The 14,755-nt window shown below is 56.7% G+C and overlaps 1 protein-coding gene across 1 annotated transcript in view; it reads right to left on the bottom strand.

Annotated features, from left to right (window-relative positions):
• ARHGEF17 (Rho guanine nucleotide exchange factor 17) overlaps positions 1–14,755 on the bottom strand; it is a 39,467-nt gene that overhangs the window by 20,883 nt on the left and 3,829 nt on the right. The gene's annotated exons all lie outside the window — the stretch shown is intronic.

Raw genomic sequence — 14,755 nt, 5'->3', positions numbered from 1 at the left:
ATCACGTCCTGCCTCCACCCTCTGCAAACAGAGAGGCATCGATGGCAGAAAGTCCTAAAACTAAAAACTTCCTTTTTTAAAGGAAAATGGAGGAAAATTAGAACAGGGATGTACATCTTCCCATCCCTGGAAGTGTTCAAGGCCAGGTTGGATGGGGCTTTGAGCAACCTGCTCTAGTGGAGGTGTCCCTGCCCATGGCAGGGGGGTTGGAACTCCATGATCTTTAAGGTCTCTTCCAACTCTAACCATTCTACGATTCTATCTATGAGGAATCCCAACCTCTGGCCCTTGAGCCCAGGCTGAGACCATGCACACATTAGTGCATGTAATGATGCCACTTGCAGCTACTTCGAGGACTCTCCCCCTTCCTCCCACTCAAATCCCGCTGCGGGTGGGAACCGGGCCACTGAAGCCGGGGACGTGCGGGTGGGTGTCACGCATGCTGTCACCACCCGGCTGGGATGCTAAAATCACATCCCATGGGAAAGGGGATCTCTGTATCCCTGGAGATGCAATTTCACCCCAAAATTCCCTTCCTGGAGCCACAACACGTGGCGTTTCTCTGAGGTCAGCAGTGTAATGAGTTGTGCCAGGGCTCAGCCATACCCAGGGGGAGCTGTCGTGGGGATTTTCACCCTGAGGCCTCACTTTGCAGCCAAAAAAAATTGAGTTTTAGGAAAAATCTGGAGGGTTTTGGATCATTTTGGGGGCAGGATTTGCTGCTTGGGGTCTTCCCAGCTCATCTTTCCTGCGGCTGCCGAAGGAGGTGCCAGCCCTACTAGCGAAATTGTTCCCACCCCTCTGAAATGTGCCAAAATTTTAAGAATAAATAAATGCAAGTTGTTTTTCCCTCGTTACGGCTTGTCCTCACCACTGGCTCACGATGCTCCGCACTGCCGGGGGGTGGGGGGGGGGGGAGGGAGGGGATTCTCTGCTGTTTTGTAGTAGGGTTGTACTAGGAGCAGCCTGAATCTTGGCACCTCCTGAAACCCCCATTCCCAGTTTGGAAGAAACTGGGTGGAATTGGGATTTCTGCACCTTTTCTCTCCCTGGATGCTTCTTCCCAGGGCAGATCCCACTAGAGGGAGCTGGGACATAGTGGAAGCCACCAGCCCATGGAGGGGTACAGTCCCCTGCCCCAGGGAACCTACAGTTCATGGGGAACACCCAGCCTTAACAATTTTAAAGCACCCTTGGCTTTATTTCTACCAAAATCCCAGAAAAAAAAGGCTTGGAAGAAAACCTGGACCCGCTTCCATCCATCCCAACGCGATGAGCAAATACTTCCACAGCAAACAGCATCATCCCGACACATAAAACAGCCGGAAAAGCCTCTGGCTGGCACCATCATCCCAAATTGGATGATGCTATTGCATCCAGTTCTGTATTTCCTCAATCCCTCGGTTTCTGGCAGGAAAATCACTTGGAAAAAAATCACATTATGTCCTCTCGGGATGTTTTTAAGCAGGAGTTTTGATTGGGTTTTGTAGGGCTTTCAAAGCAAACCCATCTAACCTTCACCTCGGGACACATGATGCTCAGCCATATGTCCCACACATCTCTGTGCCACACGGGTGCAGAGACGGCAGCCACCAGACAGGGGAAGACCTTGCTTTGCTGGGTACCAGCCCCTGCCATCCCTGGGTACCAGCGCCTGGCATCCTTGGATCACCTCCGTCCCTGGGTACCAGCCACCTCCATCCCTGGGTACCAGTCTCCTCCATCCCTGGGCATCAGTGACTCCCATCCCTGGTACTAGTCCTCCCCATCCCTGAGTACCAGTCACCACATCCGTGCACATGTCACTATCCCTGGGTATCCATCACCCCATCCCTGGTATCAGCCACCACCATCTCTGGGTACCAGTCACTTCCATCCCTGCTCACCAGTCACCACATCCCTGGGCACCTCTCACTCGATCCCTGGGCACCAGTCACCACATCCCTGGGTAACTCTCACCCCATCCCTGGGCACCAATCACCTCCATTGCTGGGTACCAGTCACCATATCCCTGGGGACCACTCACCCCATCCCTGGGCACCAGTCACCTCCATTGCCGGACACCAGTCACCACATGCCTGGGTACCAGTCACTACCATCCCTGAGTACCAGTCACCTCTTTTCCGGGGGTTGTCAACCCATCCCTTGGTACCACTCATCTCCACCCCTGGTACCATCCACCTCCATCCCTGGCACCAGTCACTGCCATCCCTGGGTACTCGTCACTGCCATCCCTAAATACCAGTCATCTCCACCCCTGGGTACCAGTCACCTCCATCCCGGGTACCCGTCACCTCCATCCCTGGGTACCAGTCACTACCATCCCTGGGTACTAGTCACTGCCATCCCTGGGTACCACTCATCTCCACCCGTGGTACCAGCCACCACCATCCCTGGTACCAGCCACCACCATCTCTGGGCACCAGCCACCACCATCCCTAAGCACCAGCCCCCTCCATCCCTAGGGACCAGTCATCACCATCCCTGGGTACCAGTCACCTCCACCCCTGGCTACAAGCCACCTCCATCCCTGGCTACAAGTCACAACCACCCCTAGGTACCAGCCACCTCCATCTTCGGGTACCAGTCACCTCCTTCATGGAGCATGTCACCCCATCCCTGATACCAACCACAACCATTCCCGGTACCAGTCTCCTCATTCCTGAAAAGCAGTTATCCCGTCCATGGGTATCAGCCACCCCCATCCCTGGGGACCACCAGGCTCCGTCTCCTGGGGAAACCACCCTCCACCTCCCAGGGGGAACACGAGAACCTGCACCACAGAAGAGGGGCCGTGCCCGAGCCAGGCTGACGCCGTAGATCATCACGTCCGGGGCTGCATCCCCTCCCCGCCCAGCCGCTCGCTCTTCTCCCACGGGTAAGAAAAGTCCGAGATGCTTTCCGAAGTGTAACTTCTTGAAAGGAAATAAGAGCATAAATCAGCAGCTCTGATTCAGCTCCCCATCGGTTACTAATAATACTCCCATGTTTATTCGCAGCCCTGGGGCTGGAGATGTTTGCTTTTCCCTCGCTCGTGGTTTTTCCCAGGCTCCCAGCTCACAGAGGAGCCTTGATTTGCTCAGGGATGCTCCCATGGAGAAACCCGGTGGCACAACCGCCTCCGGGACGGCGAGGAAGAGGAGGAGGAGGAGGAAGAGGAGGGCAGCTTCAGCCCCAAACAGATGCGCCGAGAATTCGACTGTTTTCCCTTCTTTGACTTCTCGGCTGCGGTGATTCATCCCAGGAGGACAGGGCCTGGCTGTAATTCTGCTTTTTAAGTGTGAGAAAAAGCCAGGAATAAAAAAAATCAAGGAGTTGGAGTAACTTTTTCAGGGCAGGGTGGAAGGATGCTGGGCATCCCGGTGCCGTCCCGGTGAGCGGCAGTGCCGGGAGCGGTGCCAGCGGGATGGGGAACGGTGGGACGGACGGCTCATTTCCCGAAGCAACAAAAATTCATCCTCTAAATGTGTCACGGGGATTTTCCCATGGGATTTTCACTTAAAATCAGGGTTTGCATCACCGGCACTGGGGTGCGAGGGGTTCTCTCCGTCCCCCACCTCCAAAAACAAGGCTCAGGGTCATGCTGGCGCATCGCAGGGCACCCTCCCTCCACTGCTGACAGCACCCTATGGGCGCCCCCTTCCCATACCGCCCCCCACCCCCCCAACCCCATCCGCGATGCTCACCCCAATTTACCCCCCCTCCCGCTGCCATCCATCCCCCGGCACATTTGCAGAGCCCTTGCAAAAACTCGTTGTCGCCGCCGTCCAGGGCACGGCGGGGGGCTTGCCGGCCCCCCGTTTGCCGCCAGCCTTTGCCGAGCCCTAGAGCAGCTTTCACCAAATATGGAAGGTTTTTTTTGCCTCCGGTTTTCGGCACGCAGGCCGCGGCCCAAGAGCGCAGCTTTCCAGATGCTGAGGTCAGCCCTGCTCTTCTCCCCCCGCCCCCCCCCCCCCCCCCTTCCCCTCTCCTTCTCCGCTGCTTCCCGCCGCGCTTGGCCCCGCACCCACCAGGCGAGGGGTAATGCCACCCACCGCCCCCCCCGACTCGCCAGTATCCCTGGATCCCCCCCACCAGCATCCTCTGCCGCTGGCATGAGCTGCACCCCACATCCCACAGCACCCCAAACCAATAGTTAGTGGGATTTTGGGGGGGGGGGGACAGGGAAGACAAGGAGGAGAAGGGTGCATGATGCTGGCACCCCTTCGCATCGCCGCTGGGTGCCAGCCTGGCACATGCGGGTAGGAGGTGCCTTGGGTGCCTGGTGGCAATGGGCATGGATCCAGGTGAGGGGGGTGCAAGCAAACTTGGGGTACTCAGGAGGGCACCAGCCTGGCACCCAGGGGGTGATGGGCATCAGGAACTGATGGGCACCAGGAGCCAATTGGCATCAGGAGCCAGTGGGCACTAGGAGGTGATTGGCACCTGGGAGCTGATGGGGGCCAGGAGCAGATGGGCTTCTGAGAGCCAAAGGGCACCCTGGAGTCAATGGGCAGCTGGAGCTGATGGGCACCAGGAGCCGATGGGCACCCCAGAGCCAAAAGGCATCCAGGAGGCACTGGGCACCCAGGAGCTGATGGGCCCCAGGAGCCAATGGACATCAAAGAAACAAAGGGTACCCAGGAGCTGATGGGCCCCAGGAGCCAATGGACATCAAAGAAACAAAGGGTACCCAGGAGCTGATGGGCCCCGGGCACCCAGCAGGCATTGGGCATCAGAAGCTGATGAGCACAAGGAGCCTGGGCACCAGGAGCCCAAGGTAAGCAGGAGTTAATGGGCATCAGGAGTTAATGGGCATCAGGAGCTGATGGGCACCCAGGAACTGAGGGCACCCTGGAGCCAATGGGCAGCAGGAGGTGTCCAGGAGCCAAAGGGCAACCAAGAGTTGATGGATGCTCAGAAGCTGATGGATGCCCAGGAGCTACCCTGGACACCTACAATCCACATCCAACCTGGAGCTGATGGGCACCCAGAAGCCAATGGTCACCCAGAGTGCATGGAGATGCAAGAGTTGATGGATTCCCAGGATCCAACAGGTCCCATTCACAGACATCCATGAATCCAAAAGTAACCAGAAGATGACAGGCACCTATGAGCTGATGGGCAGCCATGAGCTGATGGATGGATGCTTAGGATCCAACGGGTATATTAGGAGAGCATGGGTACCCATGAATCCACAAGCACTCAGGAGCTGATGAACACCCAGGAATGATGGGCACCAAGGAGCCAACAGGTACCCAGGAGTCCCTGGGCACTCAGGAGCTGATGGACATACAGGAGCCAGGAGTCCCAGGCAACCCATGCCCCTGGCCCGGCTCTTCTCATGCCCCGCCACCCTCCCTCACCTGGATCTATGCCCTTGGCAGCAGCCTGGGTGCAACCACCAGGAGAAGACCCTCTTTGTGCCCATGCCAGCCTCCATCCCCAGCATCACCCGTGCCCCACAGACACCCAGTCCCACAGCGGCCCACACTCAGCAGGTCCCCTCGCCCAGCATGGCTGCAACAGGGGCGGCAGGGAGCTGATGAGGGGGGAGACCACGGACCTTACCAGGAATGCCCACATCTCACGTCACATCACCGTGAGGCGAGAGGTGGCGCCTTCCCTGTCACGTCATTGTCACGGTGGCACCCCAGTGGCAGGGGGGAAGGGGAGTTGGTGTGAAAAAAAGGGTGTTTCGGCATCTACTGACCTGCGCTGGGTTCGGACGACCAAGGGACGAGTCCCCTCTCCGCTTATTGAGGCTCTGAGCCATCTACATCCCATCTCACTGGGGTTTTGGGCAACCCAAAAAAAAATAATAAAGGACCAAAACCGATCCCCTACTACTAACGACGGCGTTTCTGCTGAGGGGTCAGGATGAAACCCTTCCAAAAAACAAAACAAAAAAAAAAAGCAAGAAGAAGGATGCCAAATCAGGGCAGGCCGACGAGTCTGCTCCTACTCCAGCTAAAAAAAGCAGGAAACCATATCCCGGGCTTGGAGATGCCAATCTTCCCATGCAAACAACTCCCTTCTTGTTTTTTTTGGAGAGTACCGGAGGGCTTGGGAACGGGCAGTCACAAATAGCAACTCCACAGCACCGCCAGGGAAACCTTCTCCAGCCCCAGGAACCGCGTGGGGACACTGATGTTTCCACGTCAGGATGGTGGCTTCTCTGGAGGGACCAGGTGGTGGCCATCCCCCTGTTGGGATGGTGGCTTCTCTGGAGGGGACCTGGTGGTGGCCATCGCCCCATCACTCCTCTGGAGGGGACCTGGTGGTGGTCATCCCTATGTTGGGATAGTGACTCCTCCAGGGTGGACCTGGTGGTGGCGATCCCCATGTCAGAAGGGTGGTTCCTCCAGAGGGAAACTGGTGGTGACCACCCTCCCTTCAGTATGGTGGCTTCTCTGGAGGGGACCTAGTGGTGGTCATTCCCATGTTGGGATTGTGGTTCCCCTAGAGCGCACCTGGTGGTGGCCCTCCCCATGTCAGGATGGTGGCTTCTCTGGAGGGAATCTGGTAGCCATCCCCTCATTGTGATGGTTACTACTTTGGATGGACACTGGCGGTGGCCATCTCCACATTGGGACGGTGGCTTCTCCGGACGTGACCTGGTGGTGGCCATCAGGCCGTCAGGATGGTGGCTCCTTGAGAGGGGACCTGGTGGTGGCCGTCCCCATGTCAGGATGGTGAATCCTCCAGGGTAAACCTGGTGGTGGACACTACCACAAATGTCCTTTTCCCAGCACATCCATGGAGAGATGTCTTAATGGGGTTTGCTGGTGTCTTGGATGTCACCATTGGAGTGGAAGGTGGTGGTGGCCATCCCCTGATTCCCAAAAAGGGACATGTCCAGGGGCTCTGGGACATCACAGGACACACGGGTCACACAAGCCCAACATGTTCCTGCCATCAACCCTTCTACACCTCAAATTGAAGGGATTCAACTTAAAACAATCTATACAAGGCACAGAGGGGGACACAGCTTGGGAACAACCCCCATCTGCGACAAGGAACGATAGTCACAGAGCAACTGGTACCACGGAGGGCAGGAACTGGGCAGACTGGGACCAGTCCCCTGTCCCCCGGAAGCTGAGCAGCTCCGACGGGAGTTTGCACAAAGAGCAAGTTACTGGAATATTTTTACCCAGATGCTGATTTTCGTTCTCCCTCCCATTGGCCGGGCCGCAGTTCCCAAAGACCCAAAAGCAAACACACTATTTTTAGAGAAGAGTTCATTTACTGGAGCCATTCCCTTCAAAATTCCTCACCCATCCTCTCCATGGAAACCAAGGGAGCCCGGAGAAACAGCCCCACCGGGACCAACCATCAGAGCTTAAAAAAGAGCCACGTTGAGGGAGAGGGGGTGGAAGTGGCTGATTTTTCTTTTCTGGACACATCCTGGCCTGGACACATCACGGTGGAAATCGCAGTGTATTTGGTTTAGTGGGTTCTGTCTGTGCAAGCTGGGCTTGATGCCTTCAGGAGGAGATGTTCTGGAAGACGGACCCTGCCTGCTCTGAAAATCATGCCTGCATGGCTAGTGGGGCCTGTTGTTTTGGCTGGGTGGTGGGGATGGGTGGTGGAGATAGGTGGAGGGGGATTGCTGGATGGGTGAATGGAGATGGATGGAGATGGATAGACATGGGAGGAGATGGATGGAGAAGGATGGGGAAATACGGATGGAGATGGGTGGCTAGAGATGGATGGATGGTTGGATGGAGACAGGCAGATAGAGATGTATATATGGATGGAGATGGATAAATGAATGGAGCTAGATGGATGGATGGATGGATGGATGGACAGAAGGATGGATGGAGATGGGTGGCTAGAGATGGATGGGTGGATAGGTGGATGGATGGATGGAGATGGATGGATGGATGGATGGATGGATGGAGATGGGTGGGTGGATGGATGGATGAATGGATGGATGGATTGATGGATGGGGGATGGATGGAGATGGGTGGCTGGAGATGGATGGATGGATGGATGAATGGAAAGGAGGAAGGGAGTCTCTTTCCTGGGGCAAGCCCTGTGAGAAGGGGAAGAAACTCTCTACAGACCAACGCCCGTGCTGCCCTACAGCATCTTTGTGTGACGGCACCACCTTCTCCACCCTGAATGTAGAAGAAATCCCTGCTGCAGCTCTGAAGCTGGAGGAACTGCCCCATCAGGACCTGCCTGCACCCTGCCAGGGTGATGGAGCTCAGCAAAAAAGTCACAGCAAGCTGAAACCTCGGCAGATCACCTCTCTGCTCCCTGCCATCACACAGGGCTCAGCATCCGCAGGAAACTTCCCCGCTTTGGAAATATCCCTGGGAAAGGCTCTACATCCCATAACCCTTGTGAGGATGGATTAACACCGCAGCTACAAGACCCGTGAAGCTTTGAGCCTCCACCCCAGCTGAGTTTGGCAGGAGGACGGTGCGCATCTCAGAGATGCCGACCTGCTGCTTCCCCTGCAGGGAGCAGATCGGAGATCGAGGCCACCTCCTCCCAGCAGAAGCTTCGGAGGCAGGTGATTTTGCACGGAAAAGCCCAGGCGTGACGCCCTCTGCACGCACGCAGGCAGGGTGCAGGCAGGCTGCCCAGAAATGCAGAGCGGTCCGTGCAACGCACTCAGGGTGATGGTGCGACCCTGCCCCATCCCTGGGCATCACTGGGTGTGCGCACCAGGAGCACACAGAGCACCCCGGATCTCCCCCTTCATCCCTGAACGTGCATTCCAGTGCCTGGGATCTCCCCGGGCAGGGACGCAGGGGGGGCACAGTGGCACTACTGATCTCCCTGTGCATCCTCGTGCGTGCGTGCAAACCAGCACCGTGAAGTTCCCCGTGCACCCTTGCACACGCAAAATGGCACAACCGATCACTTTACGCATCCTTGCACCCTTATGCCCCAGCACCAGGGACCTCCCCGTGCACCCCTGGATGAGGGGCGTCACCGTGCACCCCTGGTACGTACACCCCATCACCGGGGATCTCCCTCTGCACCCCTGTGCATGCAGACCAGCACCATCGATCTCCTTACGGCCCCTTGCACGTGCACACCGCCACCAGAATCTCCCCGGGCAACTCTGCGTGTGCACGTCGGCATCGGAGATCTCCCTCTGGACCCCTGGACACGCACCCCAGCACCAGCACCCCACCGTCAGGGACCTCCCCACATACCACTGCATGGGCATCCCTGTACCAGGAGACCTCTCCATACACCTCTGCACGTGCACCCCTGCACCAGGGGTCTCCGTGTACAGGGATACACATGGACAGCAGCACCACGGATGTCCTGTTGTCCCTCTACAAGTGCACCCTTGCACCAAGGACCTCCTCATGCACCCCTCTATGTGCACCCCTGCATCAGGGTCCTCTCCGTACACCTCTGCCCAGGCACCCCTGCAACCAAGGACACCTCCGAGCACCCCTGCACCACGGATCAACCTGTGCATCCCTGCATCAGGGAGATCCCAGTGCGGGGGTGCACGTGCACACCAGTACCAGGGATATCCCCATTTACCCCTTGATGTCCACCCCTGCATCAGTGTCCTCCTGGGGCATCCCTGTATGGGCACCCTGGCACCAGGGACCTTCTCATGCACTCCTGCATGTGCACCTCTGCCACTAGGGACCTCCTGACGTTCACCCCTGCACCAGGAGACCTCTCCATACACCCCTGCGTGTGTACCCCTGCACCAGGGGTCTCCGTGTACAGGGATACACATGGACAGCAGCACCACGGGTCTCCCTGTGCACCCCTGCATGTCCATCCCTGCACCAGGGACCTTCTCACGCACCCCTCTATGTGCACCCCTGCATCAGGGTTCTCCCTGTGCACCCCTGCCCAGACACCCCTGCAACCAAAGACACCTCTGTGCACCCTTGCACGTCCATCCCTGTGCCACGGATCTCCCTGTGCACCCCTGGATGCGCATCCCTGCATCAGGGACATCCCAGTGCAGGGGTGCACGTGCACACCAGTATCAGGGATTTCCCTGTACAGGGATGCACATGGACAGCAGCACCACGGATCTCCCCGTGCATCCCTGCATGGACAGCCCAGCAGCAGGGATCTCCCCATTCACCCCTTCATGTCCATCCCTGCATCAGTGTCCTCCTGGGGCATCCCTGTATGGGCACCCCAGCACCAGGGACCTCCTCGTGCACCCCTGCATGTGCACCTCTGCCACTAGGGACCTCCTGCATGTGCACCCCTACACCAGGGGACCTCTCCATACACTCCTGCACGCGCATCCCAGCACCTGCACAAGGCCATGGGTCCCTCCATGGGCTGGATGTGGAGCTCACACCGAGCTCATCCCAGCTCCCCATCCTCTCTGCAGCCCCGGCATCCAGCCAAGAGCCTGACCTTTGGGCCAGGTGGCCACGGGCCAAGGCCAGCCTCCGGCACCGAGCTCAGCCCAGCGCTAACCCTCTCACCCCCGGGGCCGGATCCTGCCCCACAGCCACCATCACAGGGGCACCCCGCACTCATGGGGTGCTCCCCTGGGGTGCTTGGTCTCAAAGGATGTGTATCCGCACTGATGGATCCTCTGTTGGAGTTGGCTGCTTAATTAATTAGAGGCTTTAACTTAAAGTAGGGGCAGGCACCAGGAACAAGGGACAAGGAGCAAGGGATGTGGCTCTGGGTGACACCAAGACACGTCCTCTGTGTCACCCAAGGGTGTTCAAAACCCTGGCAGAGGGAGAGGGGCAAAAATGGGTAGAGTTAAAGGGAATTTTGGCAGCAGGGAAGGGAAGGGGCCAAATTGGACGGAGTTAAGGGGACTTTGGAACCAAAGGAGGAGAGACACAAAAATGGGCAGAGTTAAGGGGATTTTGGCACAGGGCAAGAAAAGGGACAAAAATGGGGGCTCTGTTGATGCTTGGGTGTTGCTTGGTCCCGTGCCAATGGTCCCAGCATCAGTCCATGCCACTGATAGGTAGCATCACCTGTGGGTCCCCCCAGTGCTGGGCAACTTCTCCTGGCTCCATCCCACCTCCAACCTCCCTCCAAAGGGAAGCAGGGGCTCCCTGTGTGCCTCAGTTTCCCCCCACCCCAGTGTTTCGCTGAGCACGGCGGAGCCAGGCGCACAAAAAATGGGCACACCATCGGCGCAGGCACTGGGAGAGGAAAGCCAAGATTTACCCATCCCCATCCTCCCCCTGCAACGGCTTTAATTATAGATTTCCAGTAACGCTGAAAAGTGAGAAAACTCCCAGCCGTGGCCCAAAACCTGGTTTCTATGGAGCTTTACAGAAAGGGAATGAAGGGATAAATAGGTCCAAAGATGCCAAACTTTGGCCAAGGAATAGTTGCCCCATGCATGGATCTGGCACTCGAGCTGTCCCCAAAGTGAGGATGAGCTTCTGGAAGATGAGCCATGTTGGGGCAAGCTTGGAGAGAGGATGCTCGGGAGGGACATGGGCGTTTCACGCAAGTGTCCCTGGGAACGTGACCCCGATGTTTCCCTCCGAGGAGGAATCCCCCTCCATCCCCAATGACTTTTTCGAGGTGCGGCCACCCCACTCCGGGAGCAGCAGGTGGGGAAGGCAGCGGCCGGGGCGCCGGGGGCCACGTTCCCACGACTCCTCCGCTCCCGCGAGGTGCTATATTTAAATCAATATTTTCCTGTTTAATCCGACTGCTGCTAAGTCAACAAACAGAGCATGGCAGTGAGCATACCTAATTTTCCATCTCGTGCTGGATTCGGCCACAGGGAAAAGAAAGATGCAAGGGGTTGCCAGCCTGGCATCCCTCTCATAACTTTCCTTAGCAGCAAATGGACCCCAAATCCAACCCAAATGCATCCTTGCTTGGTGACGGGCTGCTGCACGCAGTGTGCATGGGTGCGCATGCGTCTGTTTGCCCATCCCAGCAGCTCATGGGATGCTGGAGGCAGCAAAACTTCTGTGTCTTGAGCTTTTTTTTTGAGTTTTTTTCTTGTTTTTCTTGAAAGCATCCTTTCTTCCCGCGGCCCCCGCGCCGTGCGCCAGAGCGAGACGTGCTGCTAACGGCTCCTGGGGAATTAAAAAACTCGTGCCCCGCATCAGACACAGGGTGAAGGAGCTCTTCTGCACCCAGGATGGCTTGGCCGGCTCCAGCCCCACGGAGGATTGCTGGAAAGCGCCCAGGACAAACAGTCCTGCTGCAGAGGGAGAACAGCACGTTACCTCTCCCGGTCGGGACATGCCGGGCGGCGGAACCCAGCATACAGCTGGCATGGCAGTGCTCACCTTCGCCAAAGCCACCCCTAAACCATGGGGACTGGGAAAATGTCTTGGGGGAATGATGCTGCAGGGATGCTGGACCCCAAGAAAACATCTTGGGGGAATGATACTGCAGGGACCCTGGTCCCCAGGGGAATTTCTTGGGAGAACGATGCTGTGGGGATGCTGGAACCCCAGGAGAATATTCTGGGGGAATGATGCTACAGGGATGCTGGACCCCAGGAGAATATCTTGGGGGAAGGATCCTGCAGGGACCCTGGTTCCCAAGGGAATATCTTGGGGGAATGATGCTGCAGGGATGCTGGTCCCCAGAAGAACATCTTGGGGGAAGGATGCTGCAGAGACCCTGGTCCCCAGGGGAATATTTTGGGGGAATGATGCTGTGGGGATGCTGGACCCCAAGAGAACATCTTGAGGGAATGATACTGCAGGGACCCTGGTTCCCAGGGGAATATCTTGGGGGAATGATGCTGCAGGGATGCTGGTTCCCAGGAGAATATCTTGGGGGGGATGATGCTTCAGCGTTGCTGGACCCCATTATTAATCCCTTCCCAGCATCATCTGCTGGAGATGGACACCAGGAAGGACAGACCATCACCGTGACATGGGACAGATGCTCCAACACCCCCAAAATCCCCAAGCAGCGATGATCGCTTCCCCAAGCAGACGGCCAACCTCGTGAGGCCAGCCCTCTCCATTGAGTTAAGGAGGGGAAAAAAAAAATAAATTAAAAAATAAAGCTTATTTCTTCGCCGTCGGTCAGGGAGCACGTAAATCTCCACTCCCAGCCAGCCGTCCCGGTGCCAAGTTATATCCGGTCCTCGATGCTCTTGCCTATAATTAAAGCAACTCCCTTGCAGGGCTCGGTCCCCCTCCGCCCCCCCAGCCAAGGCTGGTGCCATCTGAAATAAAACATCCCAGCTCCACTATATAATAAATCAAAAAGAGAAATAAAAATCCTGGTTCCAGTTATGTTATGGCTGCAGCACAAAGAAATTCAAAGGCAGGAGAGAGATTTGAAGATACAGCTGCGGCGTTGCCCTTAAAAGGGAAAATTCGCACCCTCCTTGCTGAAGCTGGCGGGTTCAAGCAAGGTGAGGAGCAGCATCCCTGGGGTCCAGCCCCGTGGGGTGGCTTATGTCCCCAAGGTGATGCTCGGCCAAACTGGGGTCCCAGTTGCCAGAACCCACTGCAGGAGTCGGTAAAAATCCAGCCGAAATGATCCCAAAGTGACCAGGGTTGGGGGGTGTATCGGGGTGCAGGGTCAGCAGAGCATCCCTGACACTGGGGCCATCATGGGGTGGGCACCATCCCTGGGGTACCACAGGGAGCTGCCTGAATAAGAAATAATCTCATTATAAATTATTAATATAAACCACATATTATATAAACTTAACATATTAATAATTTAGTAAGAGATATTTCTAAAGAAATGCCGCTGGGTACACTGCTTCACCTTGGGGACTTGCTGATGTCCCCAAGGTGCCACCAGCTGCAGTCCCGGGAGGTTCCTCGTTACCCCACGAAATTATAATGCTCGATGCTTCATTAGCACTTTTCAGCCCAGGATCAGAGAAGACAAGTGCTTTGCTCTAAACTGGTACATTGGGATAAAATCTTGCAAAATTCACCCCGAATTATTTCCAAGGATGGTTTTCGCAAGAGCCGAGAGCTCCCCATTCTCCACCACCAACGGCTGTTGTCCGGCAATGGGGACAACAGTCGGAGAAGGAGCTGGATGGGGCACAGAGCCCCCCTGAGGAGAATATCCTGGGGGAATGATGCTGCAAGGATGCTGGATCCCATGAGAATATCTTGGGGGGATGATGTTGCAGGAATGCTGGACCCCAGGAGAATATCTTGGAGTAATGATGCTGTGGGGCTGCTGGACCCCAAGATAATATCTTCAGGGAATAACTCTGTGGGGATGCTGGATCCCAGGAGAATATCTTGGGGGGAAGATGCAGGGATGCCTGACCCCAAGAGAATATCCTGTGGGAACGATGCTGCAGGGATGCTGGACCCCAAGAGAACATCTTGGGGGATGATGCTGCAGGGATGGCAGACCCCAGGAGAATATCCTGGGGGAATGATGCTACAGGGATGCTGGATCCCATGAGAATATCTTGGGGGAAGATGCTGTAGGGATGCCTGACCCCAAGAGAATATCTTGGAGCAATGATGCTACAGGGATGCTGGACCCCAAGAGAATATCTTGGGGAAAGATCCTTCAGGGATGCCTGACCCCAAGAGGATGTCTTGGGGGAATGATGACACAGGGATCTGGATTTCGTGAGGGTGCAAAGAAAAACAACCCTGCTCCATGTGGCTCTGCCCCGGCCAGCAAGGGTTACACCGCCGGGCTCAGCCCTGGGGACTTCACGCTTGGCTGCCAGCGGCTGTTGGAAGGGAACGGTCCAGCCCGTCCTCTTAAATCGGCATCGAAGCAGGGCAAGAGAGAGCCCTGCCAGCCCCATTCCCGTGAGCTCTCGGCTCATCCCCCGCGGGAACGGGTATTTCTGGGCTTCGCCTGGAGCTATTAAAAG

Source organism: Numenius arquata, chromosome 1 (genome assembly GCF_964106895.1).
Source record: "Numenius arquata chromosome 1, bNumArq3.hap1.1, whole genome shotgun sequence".
Lineage (NCBI taxonomy): Eukaryota > Metazoa > Chordata > Aves > Charadriiformes > Scolopacidae > Numenius > Numenius arquata.
The sequence above is the reverse complement of the archived record's forward strand: the minus strand, read 5'-3'. Positions and strand labels throughout refer to the sequence as shown.